The 23,498-nt window shown below is 37.8% G+C and overlaps 1 protein-coding gene and 1 non-coding gene across 7 annotated transcripts in view; one reads left to right on the top strand and one right to left on the bottom strand.

Annotated features, from left to right (window-relative positions):
• The window catches only part of DYNC2H1 (dynein cytoplasmic 2 heavy chain 1), a 390,963-nt gene that overhangs the window by 152,166 nt on the left and 215,299 nt on the right, over window positions 1–23,498 (bottom strand). The window lies entirely within an intron of this gene.
• LOC119473639 lies at window positions 19,201–19,262 on the top strand. The gene has a single exon (XR_005202844.1). It is a non-coding gene; the product is annotated as a U7 small nuclear RNA (small nuclear RNA).

The following is a 23,498-nucleotide window of genomic DNA, read 5'->3' as shown; positions in this document are numbered from 1 at the left end:
AACACAGCATGTTCTCACTCATAGGCGGGTGTTGAACAATGAGAACACATGGACACAGGGAGGGGAGCACTACACACTGGGGTCAGTTGGGGGGAAATAGGGGAGGGACGCTGGAGGGTAGGGAGCTGGGGAGAGATAGCAAGGGGAGAGATGCCAGATGTAGGTGATGGGGAGGAAGGCAGCAAATCACACTGCCACGTGTGTACCTATGCAACAATCTTGCATGTTCTTCACATGTACCCCAAAACCTAAAATGCAATAAAATATATTAATGGGGTAAAAAAAAAAAAGAAAGAATGCATACACATAATAGAACTATTAAAAAATATGTAAAATCACAAAAAGTTTTAAACGACACAGAACAGTGGGTCCTTCAGCAGAAAGGTAGAGGGACTGGATAGAAAAGAATCACATAAGTCGATGCAAGTTACTGGTAATATCTCAGTTCTTGGGTTAAGTTATTGGTTCATGGGTTTCATTATATCCTCATGCTTTTAATGTTTTAATTACATATTAATATAACATATATTCTTTTATATGTATTAATTGTTGTATTTTGAGATGATAGTAAAAATTTGAAATCAGAACATATATATATAAATGTATTAATAAGTCTTATTTTTAAGATGCAGGTTAAGGAGAATAAGTGGAACTAAGTGTTGGGGGAGGTTGCTGTATGATATAAACCCTCAAAAAAAAAAGCTTGTTTGGAGGGGCTGGGCATGGTGGCTCATGCCTGCAATTCCAGCACTTTGGAAAGCCGAGGTGGGCGGATCACCTGAGGTCAAGAGTTCGAGACCAGCCTGGTCAACATCGTGAAACCCAGTCTCTACTAAAAACAGAAAAAAATTAGCCAGGCATGGTAGCAGGCACCTGTAATCCCAGCTACTTGGGAGACTGAGGCAGGAGGATCACTTGAACCCAGGATGCAGAGATTGTAGTGAGCTGAGATCATGCCATTGCATTCCAGTCTGAGGGACAAGAGTAGGACTTCGTCTCAAAAAAAAAAAAAAAAAAAGGCTGTTTCGTAAGGTAATATTCAGAGAGACTGAGAGAGAGTAATAGAGTAATCCATTCAGATATCTAGGGTATTAACTTTCCAGGCAAAAGGAATAGAGGTATGAAGGCTCTAAAGCAGAAGCTAAAGGGAATGTAGCCAGTGAGGATGCAACAAAGTGAGCAAGAGGAAGATCAGAGGACAAAGACAATGAGGAAGCAGAAGTCCTTAGCATGGAGGATCTCATGGGCCTCTGTAATGAATGCATTTATTCTGAGTTAGATGGGAAAATTTATTCTCACCGGAGGAAAAATGACTATTACCATTTATAGAATATGAAATGCCTATCCTATTATTAGATCTTTTTCGTGAATAGAGTTGCACTGGTCTAAGACTAGAAGGAAGTCAACCCAGAGACTCAGTCTTATTTGCCTATATCTAAAATCTCTATAGTAAGGTTTTGTGTTTATGTAAATGTTGATTCAAAAGACTTTTAAAACGTTCTTCTGAGTCACATAGGGTACTGACAAGATGCACACAAGTCAAAAGGGTCTGCACCAAAGCACTTTTTGGGGAGATTTGTCTGTCTTAAATGGAAGCGCTAAACTGGCAGTTACCAAATTTCAGAAAGTTCTAAGTTTAAAACACTCATTTGAGGAAAAAAAAGTTTTATCCTACTTACTTATTTATTGACAAGGTCTTTCTCTGTTGCCCAGGCAGAAATGCAGTGGCATCATCACGAATCACTTCAGCCTCAACCTACAGGCTCAAGTGATCCTCCCACCTCAGCCTCCCAAGCATCTGAGAATATAGACATATGCCACCACAAACAGCTAGTTTTTTATTTTTTGTAGAGAAATGGTCTCACTATGTTGCCCAGGTTGAAAAAAAAGATGTTTCAAAGAACTAAATTCCTGGAAATAGTCTCACAATGAGGAGAACTGAAATAATTCAAGAAATCACGAATCACTTCAGCCTCAAACTACAGGCTCAAGTGATCCTCCCACCTCTGCCTCCCAAGCATCTGAGACTATAGGCATATGCCACCACAAACAGCTAATTTTTTATTTTTTGTAGAGAAATGGTCTCACTATGTTGCCCAGGTTGGAAAAAAAGACGTTTCAAAGAACTAAATTACTGGAAATAGTCTCACAATGAGGAGAACTGAAATAATTCAAGAAATCACGAATCACTTCAGCCTCAACCTACAGGCTCAAGTGATCCTCCCACCTCAGCCTCCCAAGCATCTGAGGCTATAGGCATATGCCACCACAAACAGCTAATTTTTTATTTTTTGTAGAGAAATGGTCTCACTATGTTGCCCAGGTTGAAAAAAAAGACGTTTCAAAGAACTAAATTCCTGGAAATAGTCTCACAATGACGAGAACTGAAATAATTCAAGAAACCTGGATTATACTGAGGAGCTTATTATTTACAAGTGTACAACGTTAGGAACTCAGTATCTAAGTTTGGAATCAATTATTTCTAAAGTTTGTTCCAGGAGTACCTTACTAAGTTTTTAAAATTATGAACCTGTAGTCGAATGAGAAATATGACTCTATTTGGGCCAGATCTTAGAGAAGAATCAGATAATTCAGATTTGATGATATTTAGGATACTAAAATTAGCAATTCTTTACAGTTTCTTCTAATTCTAAGTACACATACTCTCAAAATTAAGAGTGCCTAAGAATTACCCTAAACATTTGTAAAAAATGTAGATTCCAGAGTCCCTCTTCCAGATAGTCTAATTATACAGACCTGGGATAGAACTTAGGGATCTACCTTGTAAACTAACTTCCCAGATAATACTGATATAAGTGGACAACCACACCACACTGAGAGAAATCACCCAGGTTTTAATTTAGCTGAAGAGACAATTATAACAGTTTAAAGATTACTTTAAATCTCAATCTGCAACTGTGGATTTAATAACTGTTAAATTTTAAAATGGGGGGGGGGAGAAAAGGAAAAAGCTGTTAAGTCATCTGAGTCTTGCTTTTACAATCTTAGGAAAAGAAATCTAGGAAAGAGAAATAGAAAGCAGAGAATTATTTGAACAGTTTAGTGCTTGTGGGTCTCCTGTCAAGATTTTGAATGAATTGATTCCATAAAGAAGTACAGCATACTTCTTTATGGATGTTACTGTTACATTTAACAGCATAGTTATGAGACATAGCAGCTTTCCAAATAATCAACTAGATAGCCTTGCAACTTCTTTGACTGGATCACTATGGCTTTTAAAAAAGGTCTCACCAATTTTGTGCAAGCTTTGTGTTTCTCATTGATTTCATATACTTAATGCCCAAATTCTGCTTGGACTTTTAAATCTCTAACCTTTGTAACTATTACGAGCTTTCTTCATCATTCACATGGTCATATTCACTTGCTTTACAACTATAATTAGTTTTTTATGCCATTACTTTGTTTGTTCTTGGCAGAGTGAATCAACTGTTCTAGCGACTATCTCACCTCCACCAGCATCAATGGCCAGTGTGGCCATGACATTTTGAAATTGCTGGCCAGATAGTAGTTACGAGAGTTATACTAAAATATAGCCTCAGAATCCAAGAGTTTAAGATACTATCAGGAGTTTCAGATATCCAGGTACTAAGGTATTAAGATGAGCAATGGAAACAAATTCTACTTAGACTTTCAATCAATAGTTACCATAAAATGTGACAGGACTTTGTATAATACTGAAGAAGTGAACAACTTCATTAAATACCAAATCACCTAATTATTTTCACCCAAAATTTTACTTGCACATGAATACTTTAGCAATAAAGAAAGTTTACTGCTGTGAACAATTACAGAGGATAGAGGCTAAAGATAAGGCTTCATAGGCCGATGATATAATTGTAAAATATTGATTTTAATGTCAAGATTTTCTTAATGTCAAAATGTCAAATTTTCTTAATTTTGCAAATATTGTATTAATATATTTATCTATCGTTCAGACTTCCCTATCTGTAGAATGCAAAAAATATATATATATTTGTAATTAAGATTTGACTTTAGACAAGGGCAAAAGAAGATGGCCAAGTAGAGCCCTCCAGCAATCATCCCCCATGCAGGAACACCAAATTAAACAACTATCAACACAAGAAAGCATTATTATAAAACCAAAAAAATCAGGTGTGCAATCATAGTATCTAACTTTACTATCAAAGGGAGAGTCATTTAAAAGGGTAGGAAGGATAACCTAGGCAAATCTTGCATTACCTACAACATCTCTCCCCCAAACCCAGGAGGCATAGCACTGAGAGAGAATCTGTATCTGGAAGAGGGAGAGTGAAGTGATTATGGGATACTGCATTGTAACTCAGTGCTGCCCTACCACAGTGGAACACAACATTGGGCAGAATTCTGCCAGCTCACAGAGGGGGCATATAGACCATCCCTGGCCCAGATGGGAAAGCCTCCATCTCCAGGAGGAGAAAGCCACGTTTCAGCCGACTTCAACATCTGTGGAATAAAGTAGCCTGAGCCTCTAATAAATTTGAGTGGCAGTTAGGCCATAGTAACTATAGTACTTGGGAAAGCCCCAGTGTTGCAATGGCCTAAGAGACTGGGCTTGGAGTGCAATCCAGCACAATACTGGCTGCAGTGATGACAGAAGTACATGCATCATCTGTCCCCCAACTTCATGTAGTGCAATGCAGAGACTCTTTCCACTTGTGGAAAAGAGAGGAAAGAATAAAGAAGACTTGTCTTGCTACTGAATACAAGCTCAGCCACAGTAAAACACAAAAACCCAAATACAAGTAGAATCCTAAAGGCTTCAATTGCAGGTCTTTAGTCTTGAATGGTGTTTCTTGACACACCCAGGGCCAGAAAGGAATCTGCAACCCTGGTCGTATAAATTGACTCCCAGCAGAACTCACCACTAGATAAGGGGCCTCCAGCCTTGAATAAACATCATCAGCAGCCAAATAGTGGTGGCCATGGGGCTTGGGTGACCCCTGGTGGATGCTGCATTCAGCAGGGAGTCCTCAGGCTTTCCTGGTGTTCTAATGCAGTCAACTGTGCTGACCACAGGAGTGCAGGTATCACTCCTCTTCCAACTCAAGGCAGCCAAGCATAAAGACCCCTTCCACTTGAAGGAAAGAGCTGGAAGAGCCAGAGACTCTGCCTGGGAACCCAGGAAGTTCTCCCTTATCTTGCCCAAGTCCGCCAAGGCTATGAATCTAGGAGTCACAGCATACCTGGGCTTAGGGCACCTGGTAGTAGTAGCTATAGGCTTTGGTAACAACATTCAGCTACATTTGAAATCTTAGAAAATCCACTCAAGAAGAGGTACAAACAATGCCATAAGACAAAGACTGAAATAAATATCTAACACTGTATTGCCCAGACAATGGTGAATGTCCATAAGCATCATGAACAACTAGGAAAACATGACCTCACCAAACAGACTAAATAGGGTTCCAGTGACCAATCTTGGAGTGATGAAGACATGTGGCCTCAGACAAGGAATTCAAAACAGCTGTTTTGAAAAAGCTCAATCAACTTCAAGATAACACAGAGAAGGAATTCTATCAGATAAATTTAAGAGAGAGACTCAAATAATTTTAAAAATAAACAGAATTCCTGGCTAAAAAATTCAGTTGACAAATTTTCCCTGAAAAATACATCAGTGTCTAAACAGCAGAACTGATCAAGCAGAAAAAGAATTAGCGAAGCAGAAGAAGAATTAGTGAGCTTGAAAAGAGGCTATGTGAAAATACACAGAGAAATTAAAGAATACACAAAAACATGGAAAGATATCCTATGTTCATGGCTTGAAAGAATATTGTAAAAATAGCCATATTACTCAAAGTGAACTATAAATGTAGTGAAATGTCTACAAAAATATCAATGACATTCTTCACAGAAATAGAAAAACAAAATCCTAACTTTTATATGGAACCACAAAAGATCCAGAATACCTAAAGCAATCATGAGCAAAAAGAACAAAACTAGAGGAATAATACTTCCTGACTCTAAATTATGCTAGAAAGCTATAGTAACCAAAATAGCATGGTAGGGACATAAAAACGGACACATAGAGCAATGAAAGAGAACAAAGAACCCAGCTATAAATCCACATATTTGCAACCAACTCACCATCAACAAGTGCCAAGAACATACACTGAGAAAACAACAGTCTCATCTACAAATGGTGCTGGGAAAACTGGATATCCTTACGCAGAAGAATTAAACTAGACAGCTGTTCTCACTATATACAAAAATCAAATCAAAATGGATTAAGGACTTAAATACCTTAAACTGTGAAACTACTAGAAGAAAACGTAGGAGAAATGATTCAGGACACTAATCTGGACAAAGATTTCTTGAATAAGACTTTAAAAGCGCAAGAAACCAAAGCAAAAATGGACAAATGGGATCATGTCAAGCTAAAAAGCTTCTGCACAGCAAAGAAAACAATCAACAAAGAGACAATCTGAAGAACAGAAGAAAATATAGGCACACTATTCACCTGACAAAAGATTAATAATGAGAAAATATAAGCAATAAAAACAATTCAATAGCAAAATAACAAATTACTGGATTAAAAAAATGAGCCAAAGATCTCAATAGACGTTTCTTAAAAGAAGACATACAAATGAACAACAGGTATATAAAACAATCCTCAACAACACTAACTCATCAGAGAAATACAAATCAAAACCATAGTGAGATATCATCTCAGCCCAGTTAAAATGGCTTTTATCAAAAAGATAAAAAATAATGGATGGTGGGGAGGATGTGGAGAAAGAAGAATACTCATACACAGTTTATGGGAAGGTAAATTAGTATGCTACTATGGAAAACAGGATGGATGTTCCTCGAAAAACTAAAAATAGAAATGGTCCAGCAATCTCACTGCTGGGTACATATTCAAAAGAAAAAAAAAATCAGTATATTGGAAAGGTATCTGCACTCCTGTGCTTATTCCAGTACTATTCACAATAGTCAAGATAGATAGAGAATTGACCTAAGTGCCCATCAACAGATGAATAAAGAAAAAATATGATACACATAAGCAATGGATTATTATTTCACCATAACAAAGAATAAAATCTTGTCACTTGAGACAACATGGATAGTAATGGAAGACATTATATTAGGTGAAATAAGCCAAGTACAAAAAGACGAATACTGCACATTCTCACTCATACGTGGGTGCTAAAAAGGTTCATCTCATGGAGGTAGAAAGTAGAATAATAGTTACCAGAGGTTGGGAAGGGTGTGCATAGGGGTTGGGAAAGAGGGTAGGATAAAAAGGGGTTGGTTAGTGGGTACAAAAATACAGTTTGATAGTAGGAATAAGACCCAGTGTTTGATGGCACAACAGGGAAACTATAGTTAATAATTACTTATTGTATATTTCAAAATTACTAGAGAGGTGGATTTGGAATGTTCTCAATGCAAAAAAGTGACAAATATTTGAGGTGATGGATATTGCAATTCCCCTGATTTGATCATTACACAGTGTCTGCCTTTATCAAATATCATATGCACTCCATAAATATGTACAACTACTACGTAACCATAAAAATACAAAAACAAGAAAAGAATATTTTGCCAATAGTTTTGCCCAGTAAAGTATCTTTTTTCTTGCCCCATATAAGGAGGTTATGTGGTAAGTTAAACCACTATGGAGAAAAGCCACTGAATCTCATAACACAAGTTATCTACCCTTACTCTATGAGTGTGTCATACAGGCATGAACTAGTATTCAGTAACACGTTTAAGTTCTAGTTTAGTAACTTTCTAAACGTATGATCTTGGAAAAAATAAAAACCTCCCTGGGCCTCAATATCCTCAAGTATAGAATGAGTTTGACAGCAACCTCTCTTATTCTGAGAGTTAAGTAAGGTAATTCATATAAAATGCTTATCACAAAACCTATTACAGGGAACACAAGAAGTATAAAAAATCATTATCATCATCATAAATACAGGTTAAAAGGATAACACTCTATATACAATAAAAAGTAATGAACTGTATGTGGGAGAAGATAAAATCAGAATTTTAAAAGAGATTTAAGTAGAGCTATCTGATTGCATAATTTGGTTTGTAATAAATGATGGCTGGGTCAGTAAAGGTATTTCACATAATTCTAGCAATATCAAAAGTCACTGTTGTGAGACTTAAAGAGATTCCTTGTACAGGTTGCCATTTTAAAAAATAATTTTCAAAAGCATATTTTTCTCCTCTCTGCTAATCTCATGGCCAGAGCTATGGTTTACCCACATCAAACATCCTATTCTTCTCCTTCATTCACAGATCATAAATTTTGTACAGCTTCTAACTTTTCCTTATTTCTACTTTTGAAACTAGTAGAAGCCTCTGATTGAAACATTCCATATAAACCAGAGCAGGCAGCTCTGTTATGTAAAAACTTAAAGGACCAAGAATTGTATACTCATTAAAGATGTTAGAAATATATATTTATCAGTCTAACATCTTTCCTTGCATGTTTCCTACTCCTTGCATTCCCTCATTTCTTCTTTTTTTCAAAGGGAAATGTCAACACTGACCTAAAAAAGCAAATTTTAAAATATTGATAGATGCTCTTAAAATGCACTAATGGATGCTAAATCAAAGAAATATCATGACAAAATAAGGGACACTGAAAAATATCTCTTGAGGTCATTTTCCAAAGATGATATGTTAATCCATGAAAGCCCTGATATATATGGTAATTATGGGCAACATATTTTGCTAAACTGAACTGAAGAAACAATTCAAAATTCTTCAAGGTGAATAATTAAGGAATATTTGGTTTCTCTGGTGTTTGTTTCTTTGAAAAGGTCCATTTTACAGCTGACAGTTTCAGAGAAGATTACTAGAAAATACTCTTCTCTCTTCAGCATGTGGAAAGACTGTTCCACAGCAATCTTTATATTCTGTAAATCTATCCTACTGTAGTAGTCTACTGTAATCTTTGTTCTACAAGCAGCCAATTCTACCATGAAACAAAAATCCTCTCTATCTTAAGAAATTTGCTTACCAGAACATTTTCAATATACTGAAATAGACATTTCTCAAGTACTTAATGTGTTCAATTGCTGGAGTGTATCAAAATCTTCAAATTTAAGACAAGTGCAGAGAGGATCCAAGATGGCCAAATAGGAACAGCTCTGGATTGTAGTTCCCAGCGAAAACGCAGAGGATGAGTCATCACCACATTTCCAAACAAATTTTTACTGCCCACAGACCAGGAGATTCCTGGGCAGAAAAGTGTCGTGAGTCTCCAGTGCGGCTGTTTCAGCTGGCGCAGTGGGTCTCCGCACGAAAACACACAAAAAGCCAGGCACCATTTCAACTGGCGACTGGAAAGTCTGAGAGACGGAGTCACCCATTCAGCTGAAAAAAGGGGCTGAAACAGGGAGCCAGGTGATCTGGCTTGGCTGGTCCCACCCCCACAAAGACCAGCAATCTGAAACGCTCTGGATTGAGAGTTTCACAGCAAGCACAGCTGGACCCAGGACGGTCCAGCACTGTCGGGGGGAAGGGTGTCTGCCATTACCGAGGCAGTCCACCACTACCAAGGCAGTCTGCCATTACTGAGGCAAACCGCCATTACTGAGGCAGACTGCCATTACTGAGGAAGACCACCATTACTGAGGCAGTTCTCATTATATCCCTATAAACAAAACTGAAAGGAAGTTCACACAGCAGGTGGGTAGAGCCCACGGCAGCTCTGCAACACTTCTGCTGGTAGACTGTGACTAGGCTACCTCCTTGCTGGGCATGGCATCTATGAAAAAAGGAAGCAGAATGACAGGAACTTATAAAAAAAGCCCCACCTTCCTGGGACAGAGCACCTGGGAAAAAAAGGCAGTTATGTGTTCCATTGCAGCAGACTTAAACGTACCTGCCCAGCAGCTCTGAACAGAACAACGGAGCTCACAGCTCAGCACTTGAGCTCCTATAAGGGACAGACTGTCTCCTCAAATAGCTCCCTGACCCCTGTATAACCAAAGAGACACCTCATACAGAAGAGCTCAGACTGACATCTGGCAGGTATCCATCTGGGACAAAGATAACAGAAGAAACTGACAGCAATATTTACTGTTCTGCAGCTGCTGCAGGTGATCCTCAGGCAAGCAGGGTCTGGAGTTAACCTCCATCAGTTCTACAGCAGGAGGCCTGTTACAGGAAAACTAAGAAACAGAAAGAAATAACTTCATCAGCAAAAAAAAAGACGTCTACTCAGAGATCCCACCTGAAAGTCACCAACCACAAAGACCACAGGTAGATAAATCCACAAAGATGCAAAGAAACCAGAGTAAAAATGAAAATACCCAAAATCACAATGCCTCTCCTCCTACAAGGGATCACAACTCCTCACCGGCAAGGGAACAATGCTGGATAGAAAATGAGTCTGATGAATTGAAAGAAACAGGCTTCAGAAGGTGGGTAAGAACAAACTTCTCTGACCTAAATATCATGTTCTAACCCAGTGCAAAAAAACTAAGAACCTTGAAAAAAGGTTTGACAAGATGCTAATAAGAATAAACAGCTTAGAAAGAAATATAAACGAATTGATGGAGCTGAAAAACACAACACGAGAACTTTGCGAAGCATACACAAGTTTCAATAGCTGAATCGATCAAGCAGAAGGAAGGATATCAGAGATTGAAGATCAACTCAATGAAATAAAATGAGAAGGCAAGATGAGAGAAAAAAGAGTAAAAAGAAATGAACAAAGCTTCCAAGAAATATGGGATTGTGTGGAAACAACAAATCTATGTTTGATAGGTATACATGAATGTGGCAGAGAGAATGAATCCAAGCTGGAAAACACTCTTCAGGACATTATCCAGGAGAACTTCCCCAACCTGGCAAGGCAGGTCAACATTCAAATACAGGAAATACAGAGAACACCACAAAGATATGCCCCAAGAAGAGCAACCCCAAGGCACATAATCGTCAGATTCACCAGGGTTGAAATGAGGGAAAAAATGCTAAGGGCATGCAGAGAGAAAGATCACGTTACCCATAAAGGGAAGCCAATCAGAATCCCAGCAGATCTCTCAACAGAAACCCTACAAGCCAGAAGAGAATGGGGGCCAATATTCAACATCCTTAAAGAAAAGAAATTTCAACCCAGAATTTCATATCCAGCCAAACTAATCTTCATAAGCAAAGGAGAAATAAAATCCTGTATGAACAAACAATTGCTCAGAGATTTCATCATTACCAGGCCTGCTTTACGAGAGCTCCTGAAAGAGGCATAAACACAGAAAGGAACAACCAGCACCAGCCATTCCAAAAACGTACCAAAATGGTAAAGAGCATCAACACAATGAAGAAATTGCATCAACTAACGGGCAAAACAACCAGCTAGCATCAAAATGGCAGGATGAAATTCACACATAACAATATTAACCTTAAAGGTAAATGAGCTAAATGCACCAATCAAAAGACACAGACTGGCAAATTGGATAAAAATCCATTGGTGTGCTGTATCCAGGAAATCCATCTCACATGCAATGATACACATAGGCTCAAAATAAAGGGATGGAGGAAGATTTACCAAGCAAATGGAGAGGAAAAAAAAAAAAAAAAAGCAGGAGTTACAATCCTAGTCTCTGATAAAATAGACTTTAAACCAATAAAGATCAAAGGAGACAAAGAAGGGCATTACATGATGGTAAAAAGATCAATGCAACAAGAAGAGCTAACGATCCTAAATAAATACGTGCCCAATACAGCAGCACCCAGACACATAATGCAATTTCTTAATGACATACAAAGAGACTTAGACTCCCATACAATAAGACTGAGAGACTTTAACACTCCACTGTCAATATTAGACAGATCAATGAGACAGAAAATTAACAAGGATATCCAGAACTTGAACTCAGACCTAGACCAAGAAAACCTAATAGACATTTACACAACTCTCCACCTCAAATCCACAGAACATATATTCTTCTCAGTGCCACATCAAACCTACTCTGAATTTGACCACATAATGGGAAGTAAATCACTCCTAAGCAAATGCAAAAGAACAGAAATCATAACAAACAGTCTCTAGACCACAGTGCAATCAAATTAGAACTCAGAATTAAGAAACTAACTCAGAACTGCACAACTTCATGGGAACTGAAAAACTGGCTCTTGAATGTAAACAATGAAATGAAGGCAGAAATAAAGATGTTATTCGAAACCAATGAGAATGGAGACACAATGTAGCAGAATCTCTGGGACACATGTAAAGCAGTGTCTAGAGGAAAATTTATAGCAATAAATGCCCACATGATAAGCAAGGAAAAGATCTAAAATTGACACCCTAGTCATCAAAATTGAAAGAGCTAGAGGAACAAAATCAAAAAAACTCAAAAGCTAGCAGAAGACAACAAATAACTAAAATCAGAGCAGCACTGAAGGAGACAGAGACACAAAAAAAACCTTCAAAAAATCAATAAATCCAGGAGCTGTTTTTTTTTTTAAAGATCAACAAAATAGACCACTAGCCAGCTTAATAAAAAAGAAAAGAGAGAATACTCAAATAGATACAATAAAAAATGATAAAGGGGATATCACCTCGGATTCCACAGAAATACAAACCACCATCAGAGATTATTACAAGGAACTCTATGCACACAAACCAGGAAACCTGGAAGAAATTGATAAATTCCTGGACAATTACATCCTCCCAAGCCTGAACAAGGAAGAAGTCGAAACCCTGATTAGACCAATAACAAAGGCTGAAGTTGAGGCAGCAATTAATAGCTTATCAACCAAAAAAAGCCTAGGTCCAGACGGGTTCACAGCCGAATTCTAACAGACATACAAAGAGAAGCTGGTACCACTCCTTCTGAAACTATTCCAAGCAATACCAAAATAGAGAATCCTCCCCAAATCTTTTTATGAGACCAACATCATCCTGATACCAAAACCCGGCAAAGACTCAGCAAGAAAAGAAAACTTCAGGTCAATATCCATGATGAACATAGATGCAAAAGTCTTCAATAAAATACAGGAAACCAATTGCAACAGCACATCAAAAAGCTTACCCATCACAATCAAGTAGGCTTCATACCAGGGATGCAAGCCTGGTTCAACATGCGCAAGTCTATAAACGTAATTCACCACATAAACAGAACCAAAGACAAAAACCATATGATTATCTCAATAGATGTAAAGAAGACCTTTGACAAAATTCAACAGCCCTTTATGCTAAACTCTCAATAAAGTAGGTATTGAAGGATTGTATCTCAAAATAATAAAAGCTATTTACGACAAACCAACAGCCAATATCATACTAAATCGGCAAAAACTGGAAGCATTCCGTTCGAAATCAGGCACAAGACAAGGATGCCCTCTCTCACCACTCCTATTCAATATAGTATTGGAAGTTCTAACCAGAGCAATCAGGCAAGAAAAAGAAATAAAGGATATTCAATTAGGAAAGGAGGAAGTCAAATTGTGTCTACTTGCAGACTACATCACTGTACATTTTGAAGACTCTATCGTCTCAGCGCAAAATCTCCTGAAACTGAAAATCAACTTCAGCGAAGTCTCAGGATACAAAATCAATGTGCAAAAATCACAAGCATTCCTATACACCAATAACAGAATTAAAGAGATCCAAATTAAGAACGAACTGCCATTCACAACTGCTATGAAGATAATAAAATACCTAGGAACACAACAAACAAAGAATGTAAAGGATCTCTTCAAGAAGAACTACAAACCACTGCTCAAGGAAATAAGAGAGGACACAAACAGATGGAGAAACATTCCATGCTAATGGCTAGGAAGAATCAGTATCATGAAAATGGCCATAGTGCCCAAAGTAATTTACAGATTCAACGCCATCCCCATCAAGCTACCAATGACCTTCTTCACAGAACTGGAAAAAACCACCTTAAACTTTATATGGAACCAAAAGAGAGCCCACATAGCCAAAACAATCCTAAGCAAAAAAGACAAACCTGGAGGCATCACATTACCTGATTTCAAACTATACTACAAGGCTACAGTAATCAAAACAGCATGGTACTGGTATCAAAACAGAGATATAGACCAGTGAAACAGAACAGGGGCCTTGGGGCAAACACCACACATCTACAACCATATGATCTTTGACAAACCTGACAAAAACAAGCAATGGGGAAAGGATTCCCTGTTTAATAAATGTTGGGGAAACTGACTAGCCATGTTCCACAAAGCAGAAACTGGAGCCCTTCCTGACACCTTACACTGAAATTAACTCCAGATAGATTAAAGACTTAAACTTAAGACCTAACACCATAAAAACCTTAATAGAAAATGTAGGCAATAACATTCAGGGCATAGGCATAAGCAAGGACTTCATGACAAAAACACCAAAAGCATTGGCAGCAAAAACCAAAATAGACAAATGGGATCTAATTAAACTCCAGAGCTTCTGCACAGCAAAAGAAACAACCTTTAGAGTGAATTGGCAACCAACAGAATGTGAAAAAATTTTTGTAATCTACCAATCTGACAAAGGAATTATATCCAAAATCTACAAAGAACTAAAACAGATTTACAAGAAAAAACAAACCAACCAACCCATCCAAAAGTGGGCAAAGGATATGAACAGACACTTTTCAAAAGAAGACATAGTATGAATCCAACAAACATATTGAAAAAATGCTCATCATCGCTGGTCATTACAGAAATGCAAATCAAAACTACATTGAGATACCATCTCATGCCAGTTAGAATGGCCATCATTAAAAAATCTGGAGACAACAGATGCTGGAGAGGATGTGGAGAAATAGGAACACTTTTACACTGTTGGTGGGAGTGTAAGTTAGTTCAACCATTGTGGAAGACAGTGTGGTGATTCCTCAAGGACCTAGAAATAGAAATTCCATTTGACCCAGCAATCCCATTACTGGGTATATATCCAAAGGATTATAAGCTGTTCTATTACAAGGACACATGCACACGTATGTTCATTACAGCACTGTTCAGAATAGCAAAGACTTGGAACCAACCCAAATGCCCATCAATGATAGACTGGACAGGGAAAATGTGGCACATATACACCATGGAATACTATGCAGCCATAAAAAATGATGAGTTCGTGTCCTTTGTAGGGACATGGATGAACCTGGAAACCATCATTCTCAGCAACCTGACACAGGAACAGAGAATCAAGCACTGCATATTCTCACTCATAGGTGGGTGTTGAACAATGAGAACACATGGACACAGGGAGCAGAGCATCACACACTGAGGTCTGTCATGGGGGACTAGGGGAGGGACAGTGGGGGGTAGGGAGTTGGGGAGGGATAACATGGAGAGAAATGCCAGATATAGGTGATGGGGAGGAAGGCAGCAAACCACATTGCCATGTATGTACCTATGCAACAATCCTGCATGTTCTTCACATGTACCCCAAAACCTAAAATGCAATAAAATATATATATATATATATATATATATATATATAATAAAATGAAAAATAAACAAATTAAAGACAAGGATTTATAGGCAATTTATATTGATATTACATATTAGATATTGATACTGAGCTTTGAATTTATTTTAAAAAGTAATAAAAGCCAACTAAAACTGGTTTTGGTAACTAAAAATGTTTTTTGTAATAAAAAACACTTTATTACATGTAAATGTTAGAATGAAAACCAAAGTTTACATTTGATATTTACAATTTAAAATGGATTTATCCAATTTACAACTGATTTACAATTTCCAACTAATTTACAATTGATACTCCTTGTAGCTAAATTCTCTTCTATCCTATCTGTGCCAGAAATACCTAAATTTACACCACTGTCTTTGTTTTTTTTTTTTTTTACTCTTTTTTTTTTTAACTAGTAGAATCCTCAATGTGTTACTAGGCATGTAGCTACCTAGTGAAGAGACTAGAATAGATTACTTTCTTTGCCTCAGGAATTAACAGAGATGGAAAAATTTTAAGTTAAGATTTTATTATATCTCAATTTCATTCAAACTATTAAATTAGTAAGGATATTTTCAAAGGTAAAGTAGGTTCACATTTTTCTGACTTTTGTTCAAAAAGAACAAATTTTACACCATTTCTTTCCAGGCAACATGTTGCAAGTGTTCTTAGCCTAAGAGAAGGTGCAATCATTGAATGATTATTAACAAATGCAACCATTAAAAGGAAAAATAAGAATTTAAGAGAAATATATAAAATAGCTAAATAAAACCACATTACTGATAAAAGAAACCTCCTAGAGTTGAACTTATTATAGATGTTTTCAGCATCTAATTTCTACTAAAAGAGAAAAAGAAATTTCTACTTAGATAAAAGTTAATTTACCATGGTCCTTAAATTATTATGATGATGATAAAAATATCTATTAACTTTCTATTTATTGGATTTTCTGACAGATAAGATACATTAGAATTAAAATATATCCTTAGAAACAACTTGTTGGTAAAAACCACCAAATCCATATCCCATTAAAAAATGGTCATGTGCACCCTTACCCACAACCATGCATGCACTCCCTCCCGTGAATAATACAGGCTTTGCTGTTGGGAAGGCCAATATGGTAGAAATGAGTTTCAATAACAACTAAGTTTTTCAGAATCCTCCTTTTTATAAACATATAAACCTTATAATAATTGCACCTTTTTTTACACACACAATTTTATAATAATTCAACTTTAAATTCAAATATGTGAAAATACTTTTATAATTGCTATGTATTAAAATTATAAAGCAGAAAGTTATTTGGTTGTAAACATTCCAATGTGTGTTAAAAGTCATTATATTTACAGTCTTCCTGGAAACATAGCTCTTCTGTTTGAAGAACTTCCTGTGACAATCTTACAGAGTAAGTCTGCTGGCAATAAATTCAGTCTTATTTAAGACTTTTTTTTTTTACTTGGAGTCTCATTTTGTCACCCAGGCTGGAGTGCAGTGGTACAATCTTGGTTCACTGCAACCTTGGCCTCTTGGGTTCAAGCAATTATCCTGCCTCAGCCCCCAAGTAGCTGGGGTTACAGGCATGTGCCACCACACCTGGCTAATTTTTTATATTTTTGATAGAGACAGGGTTTCACTATGTTGGCCAGGCCGGTCTTGAACTCCTTACCTCAAGTGATCAGCCCACCTTGACCTCCCAAAGTGCTGGAATTACAGGCATAAGCCACTGCCCCCAGCCAAGAGAGACTTTATTTACTACTTCATTTTGAAAGATATTTCACTGAGTTAGAATTTGTGGTTTCCAGTTTTTTCATTCAGCACTTTAAAGTTACTACAATCCCATTTTCTCCTGACTTGAATGGCTTCTGAGGAAAAAGCTACTCTAATATTTGTTTCTTTGTAGGTGGTGTGTGTTTCACCCACAACATATCCTCTATCCTGCTGCTGGCTTTGGTATTTTCAGTATGTTTTTTTCACTTTTAATATTTTATGCCTATGTGTGTTTGTTTTTTAGGAGAGGGTGTGGTGGTGAAAATTTATCCAGCATGGTGTTCTTCAAGCTTCGTGGATTTGTGAATACTAATTATACAATTGTTAGATTGTTTGATTTAGTCTTACAATTCCTGGATACTTTAATTGTTCTATTTTGCTTTCCACTTTTTTCTTCAACGCTATTGAAGAAAAACTGAGTAACAGAGAAGTTTGGGTAACTTCTACTACTCTATCTTCCGTTTCACTGATTCTTTCCTTGGCTATAAACTTGTTGAAGATGGTCTTCATCTCTGTTATTGTGCTTTTTATTTCTAGCACTTTCATTTTATTCATTCTTATAGTTTCCATATCTTTGCTAAAATTAAACATCTTATCTTGCATATCATGCTTTTTCATCAGAACTTTTAACATACAAATTGTAATTATTTTAAATTTCCTGTCAGGTAGTTCCAACATCTCTGTGATATCTTATTCTGATTCTCTGGATTGTTCCTGGAGTGGTACCTTTTCTTGAATTTTCATATATTTTGTAATGTTTTTTGAAAGCTGAATATTTTGTCTAGAGCAGTAGAGACTAAGGAAGTTTTAAAACTTACAAATGCATAAAAATTTCTTTCTGATAGGCCTTTAGGGGTTTGTGGTAGGTGAGGAGTTGAGCTGGATTTGAGGGTACTTTTTTGCCGTACAGGTTTCAAATTCCTCTGAAGATACCTTTTATTTAAAGTGGAGGTCTGTATTTCCTTTCATTTAGGGTAGGGGCAGAATCTTATAGACCCCTCCCCACAAAATGGCTGTGTTTCTGTCCCTCAGGTTTCTGCCACAAAAAAACAAAAAACTACTGAGTACTCTCATCAGGTAAGAGCCCATGGAAAAAAAGCCCATAAGTGGATAAGAACATCCTATATCAGTTGCCCTCATATGCTAGCAGCCTATAGCTAAATTCTTAACAGTGCCTGAGTGCATATGCTCCAGGTAAGCAAACGTTTGTGTTATGTCACTTCTCTTTAGGCATCTCCTTAGATTTCATAGTCTTTGCCCTGCAATTTCATCTGAGAGGTTCAAAAACAAAGTTATAAATTTGTAGTTTTTCTGGCTTCTATTGTTAAGAGTAGGAACAATGCTCTTTCAAGCTCTCTGCATCACTGAGGTTTACTTATTATTGACTACAACTTCCTTCCTTCATTCACTCCAAATATGATCACCATCAGTTAAAGATGACTAAAATATTCCAATGTATGAAATCCAATGAAAGAAGTGTAATTTTTGTCTCCATATCTGACTCTGCTGGTGCCACATGCTGCTTAATTAGTGAGATAAAAGTATTGTCACTGGCCAGTTTTGGTAAAAGAGGAGAAGGGACATGAAGGAGATGAAGAGAATAGCACTGTCATAAAGGGACGTACTATTTACTAAGTGCCATTTTGTGAGGATTCACTCAGGGTGGTGGCAAAAATATTAAAGGAAAAATATTCGAGAAAGTTATAGAATATAGTCACAAACCTTGTAAGGCCAAGAAGTTTGCATAGTTTCAGTAGAAGTTTGGGCTGAAGGCAGCCTAAATCCCCTTTACATTTAGTTAATAAGAAGCAAATAGCTAAGGTATGTAAAGGAGTTTATCTGAATCAGTGTTTGCTCATGAAGTCTTAAAACTACTCTTTGAGCCAGATAGCCCTCTCAGGAGGAAGTCAACTAAGGAGATTACCCTCTAACAGTATTTGCTTAGGTATCAGAACCTGTCCTTTAATCTTTTTACTCTCGTAGTGTTGACTCAAGTCTTTGTCAATTAAACTTTACTAAATAAATGTTAGTCTCAGTGTTATAGCTCTTTCAGAATTTGTCTAGCAGGCTTTCCGGGTTTTACCAGAAAGCCCCTTTAAAAATAAAAAATTAAAAACAAAATTAAAAAAATAAATGTTAGTCTCACTATGAAGAAAGCCAGCAGTCACAACTATTTACAGCACTCTCCAAAGTCTGTAAGTGGCCACCCAGCCAAACTAGTAAAGCATAATATCTGTGTATCAGTGTACTTTATTCATCCGTCACTAAGTCAAGGTCTGCAAGACAGACCCCCGCAAGTAGTGACCTCAACAATGGTGCCCAATGTGGGGTGACCCTGACACTATTTTAACTATTTTATTTATCTGGGGAGACAAAAGTCAATATACATAATACATAGAAGATATTGTCCCATCTGGGTAAAGATATACATTCATGATAATAGGTTAGAGTTTTAGGTATTTAAAAATTTATTGTTGCCAGCAAGGTGGCTCACGCCTGTAATCCCAACACATTGGGAGGCCGAGGTGGGCAGATCACAAGGTCAAAAAATTGAGACCATCCTGGTCAACATGGTGAAACCCTGTCTCTACTAAAATACAAAAAATTAGCTAGGCATGGTGGTGCATTCTTGTAGTCCCAGCTACTCGGGAGGCTGAGGCAGGGGAATCACTTGAACCGAGGAGGCAGAGGTTGCAGTGAGCCGAGATCGTGCCCCTGCACTCCAGCCTGGTGACAGAGCAAGACTCCGTCTCAAAAAAAAAAATTATTGTTTAGTTTTCATTTTCTCACACAAAAGTCTGTTTTAACCAAACAAAAAGCTACAGAAACTAGAACCATTTTTTTTAATTTAAAAGAAGCAAAATTTCAAACTTTACTAAGTTATAAGAGAAGTATAATTTCTGCTTTAAAGATTTCTTTGGAAGAACTTAATTTAGCTTAATTTTAAAGTGTTTCTGATGTACTCCAACTATCTTGATTGCACAAATTTGTGCAAACATAATAAAAATGATGTAATTCATGCAAAAAGTTTTTCTTCAGCAATGAAACGAAAAGTATATCTATTTAGATATAAATTCACAAGATACATATTTAGTAGAATACATGTTTCTATTTTGCCAATTACATGGCAGTGGGACTTTCTCTACACATTTCTTCCCCCACTAAATTGAATTCCTTCAAAACAGAGACTATTTTTATTCATCTTTACATTCCAAAACCTATTCCAACATTATATTAGAAGCAAATAATGTTGGATAGCTGAGACAAGTAAAAGTAAAAAGTACCAGAGGATCAATACAAATCCTTCATGAAAGGATAAGCTTTGGACTGACTATTGAACAAAGACTTTATATAAGCCAAAGTGATGGCAAGAGTAATTCTGAAAAAGAGAAAACACTACCAAGAGTGGATGGAGAAGTGACACTGATGCCCAGGCTGAAAAGGGAGGAAGCTGGAACCCTGTGTTCCAGGAAGCCTTAACACAATGTTCAGGGCAGTTCCCCGCCCCAAGCAACTCCTGAGGAAGGGATGAGTGAGGAGACTAAGGGACATCTCACTCTCACCTTGGACCTATGGGATCCTAGGTACAGGTGACCCCACATTTCACATGGATGTGTGAGCTGGTGGACGATCTGCCTGGAGACTAGGCGGAGACTGTGCTTCAGCTGGTGCAGAGCTCAGGAGTTTTTGTGTTCAGGACAGCTGCAGCAGAGTAAGACCATAAGTGCCCATTCCCCCCAGTAGTCCCCATCACGCTCCAAGAGGCTCTGGCACCACCTGACTACCAGGCCAAGAAAGAAGGGGGCTGGCTTCCCCACAGGATTGGGGCATACCTGTTTTGCCGGCCCTCCCATCCCCCCCAGCCCCTCCACAGCCACCCCACAAGATTGTGTGCACAACACAGCCTCTACAGCCCTGCCTGAGTGCTCTGCACCATCTGAGTATTTTCCAGGTAACCCAAGGGCACTTCAGATCCCCCAGCGCAGCCACAGCCTGACCCCAAGCCATGGGCTGCTCCAGTCTCTCAGGAATGTGGTGTGCACCTCAGGAGTACTGAGCCCAGATCTGCGGCCAGCACTGGGGCTGAGGAGAAGTGCCCATTCTCAGATCACTGAGAGGGGTGGGACCTGCAGGTTTGTGGGACGGCACAGAAGCAGTTCATACCCCCCTCCACAGGGCTGGTCTAGAAAGTATATCTCCCTGCCACAGTCCATCACAGGGAGCCCCACTGCCCAGAAATCATAACAAAAGAAATCCGGGCAAGGCGCCAATGAGCAGAGGAGGCTCACTCAAGGCCAAGGAGGGGTCCCCGTGAGGAGGTTTTATTCCATGTCCCTCCCCTCGCTCCTGCGAAAGCGAGGAAATACAAAACAACCACAGGGCTAAGTAAGAACCCATCTACTGGCCACTACTCCTATGCGCCATCTATTGGACTGCAGCCCAAACTACAAAACTAAAAATCATTCTGCTAATAGATGCTGGTAAAACCAAGCGCCAAGAATTCACACACAAAGACACCGTACAGAGCCTTGGCCCTCTGAAAGCATCCAAAACAAACCCAACTGATTGTACCCAACTTACGTCAGAGTTAAAGGAATGCCAGCCCCACCAGATGAGAATCAAAGAAAAAACTGGCAATTCAATAAGCCAGTGTCCCCTTACCTTCAAAGGAGCCCACTATATGCCGACCTCCGCCCACCAGCAACGGTCCCTAATCAGACTAAAATGTCTGAAATGACATGCAAGGCAGAATGTCGCAAAAAAAAAAAAAAAAAAAAAAAAAAAAAAAAAAAAAAAAAAAAAAAAAAAAAAAAAAAAAAAAAAAAAAAAAAAAAAAAAAAAAGCTCAACGAAATTCAAGAGAAAGTTGAAATCCAATCCAAGGATTCCAAGGTATTCAGTAAATCAATCCAAGAGCTGAAAAATGAAACATCCATTTTAAGGAAGAACCAAACTACTTCTGGAATGGAAAAATTCACTACAAGAATTTCATAATACAATCAGTAGTATTAACAAAGTATACAGGTGAAAGACATCCACGAGAACTACAGAAACAGACACATAGACCAATAGAACAGAATAGAGAGCCCATAAATAAAGCTACACACCTACAACAACCTGACGATCTTTGAAAAGTCAACAAAACAAGCAGTGAGAAAAGAACTTGCTTTTCAATAAATGGTGCTGGGTTAACGACCTAGCCATATGCGGAAGATGGAAACTGGACCCCTCCCTTTCACCATATACAAAAATCAACTCAAGATGGATTAAAGACTTAAATGTAAAAGATAAAACTATAAAAACCCTGGAAGACAACCTAGGAAATGCAATTCTGAACACTGGCCCTGGCAAAAATTTCATGACAAAGATGCCAACAGCAGTTGCAACCAAAACAAAAATTGTCAAATGAGAGCTAATTAAAGAGCTTCTGCACATCAAAAGAGATTAACAACAGAGTAAAAAGACAACCTACAGAATAGGAGAAAAATTTTGCAAACTATGTACTCAACAAAGGTCCAACGTACAGAATCTATAAGGAACTTAAATTAAGAAGAAAAAAAAAAACACCACCCCATTCAAAAGTGGACAAAAAAACATGAAGAGACACTTCTCAAAAGAAGACATACATGCGGCCAACAAACATATGAAAAAATGTTTGACATCATGATCATTAGAGAAATGCAAATTAAAACCATAATGAGATACCATCTCATACCTGTCAGGTTGGCTATTTAAAAAGTCAAAAAATAACAGGTGCTGGCAAGGTTGCAGAGAAAAGGGGATGCTTATACACCACTGGTGGGAATGCAAATTCGTTCAACCACTGTGGAAAATAGTTTGGCAATTTCTCAAAGAACCTAAAACAGAACTACCACTCAACCCAGAAATCCCATTATTGGGTATATACTCAAAGGAATATAAATGGTTCTACCATAAAGACATACATACATGTATGTTCGCTGAATCACTACTTACAATAGCAAAGACATGGAGTCAACTTAAACGGCCATCAGTTGTAGACTGGATAAAAAAAATGTGATACATATATACCGTGGAATACTGTGCAGCCATAAGAAAAGAACATGACCATGTCCTTTGCAGCAAGGATATGAAGGAGCTGGAACAAGACCATGTCCTTCACAGCAAGGATGAATGGAGCTGGAGATCATTTTCATAAGCAAACGAACACTGGAACAGATAACCAAATACCACATGTTCTCATTTATAAAGTGAGATCAAACACTGGGTATACATGGACATAAAGAGGGGAACAACAGACACAAGGGCCTACTTGAGCATGGAGAGTGGGAGGAGAGTGAGAATCGAAAAAT

This window comes from Cebus imitator, unplaced genomic scaffold (genome assembly GCF_001604975.1).
Source record: "Cebus imitator isolate Cc_AM_T3 unplaced genomic scaffold, Cebus_imitator-1.0 Scaffold171, whole genome shotgun sequence".
In the NCBI taxonomy this organism is placed as follows: domain Eukaryota; kingdom Metazoa; phylum Chordata; class Mammalia; order Primates; family Cebidae; genus Cebus; species Cebus imitator.
This window is presented reverse-complemented; position numbering and strand designations above follow the sequence as displayed.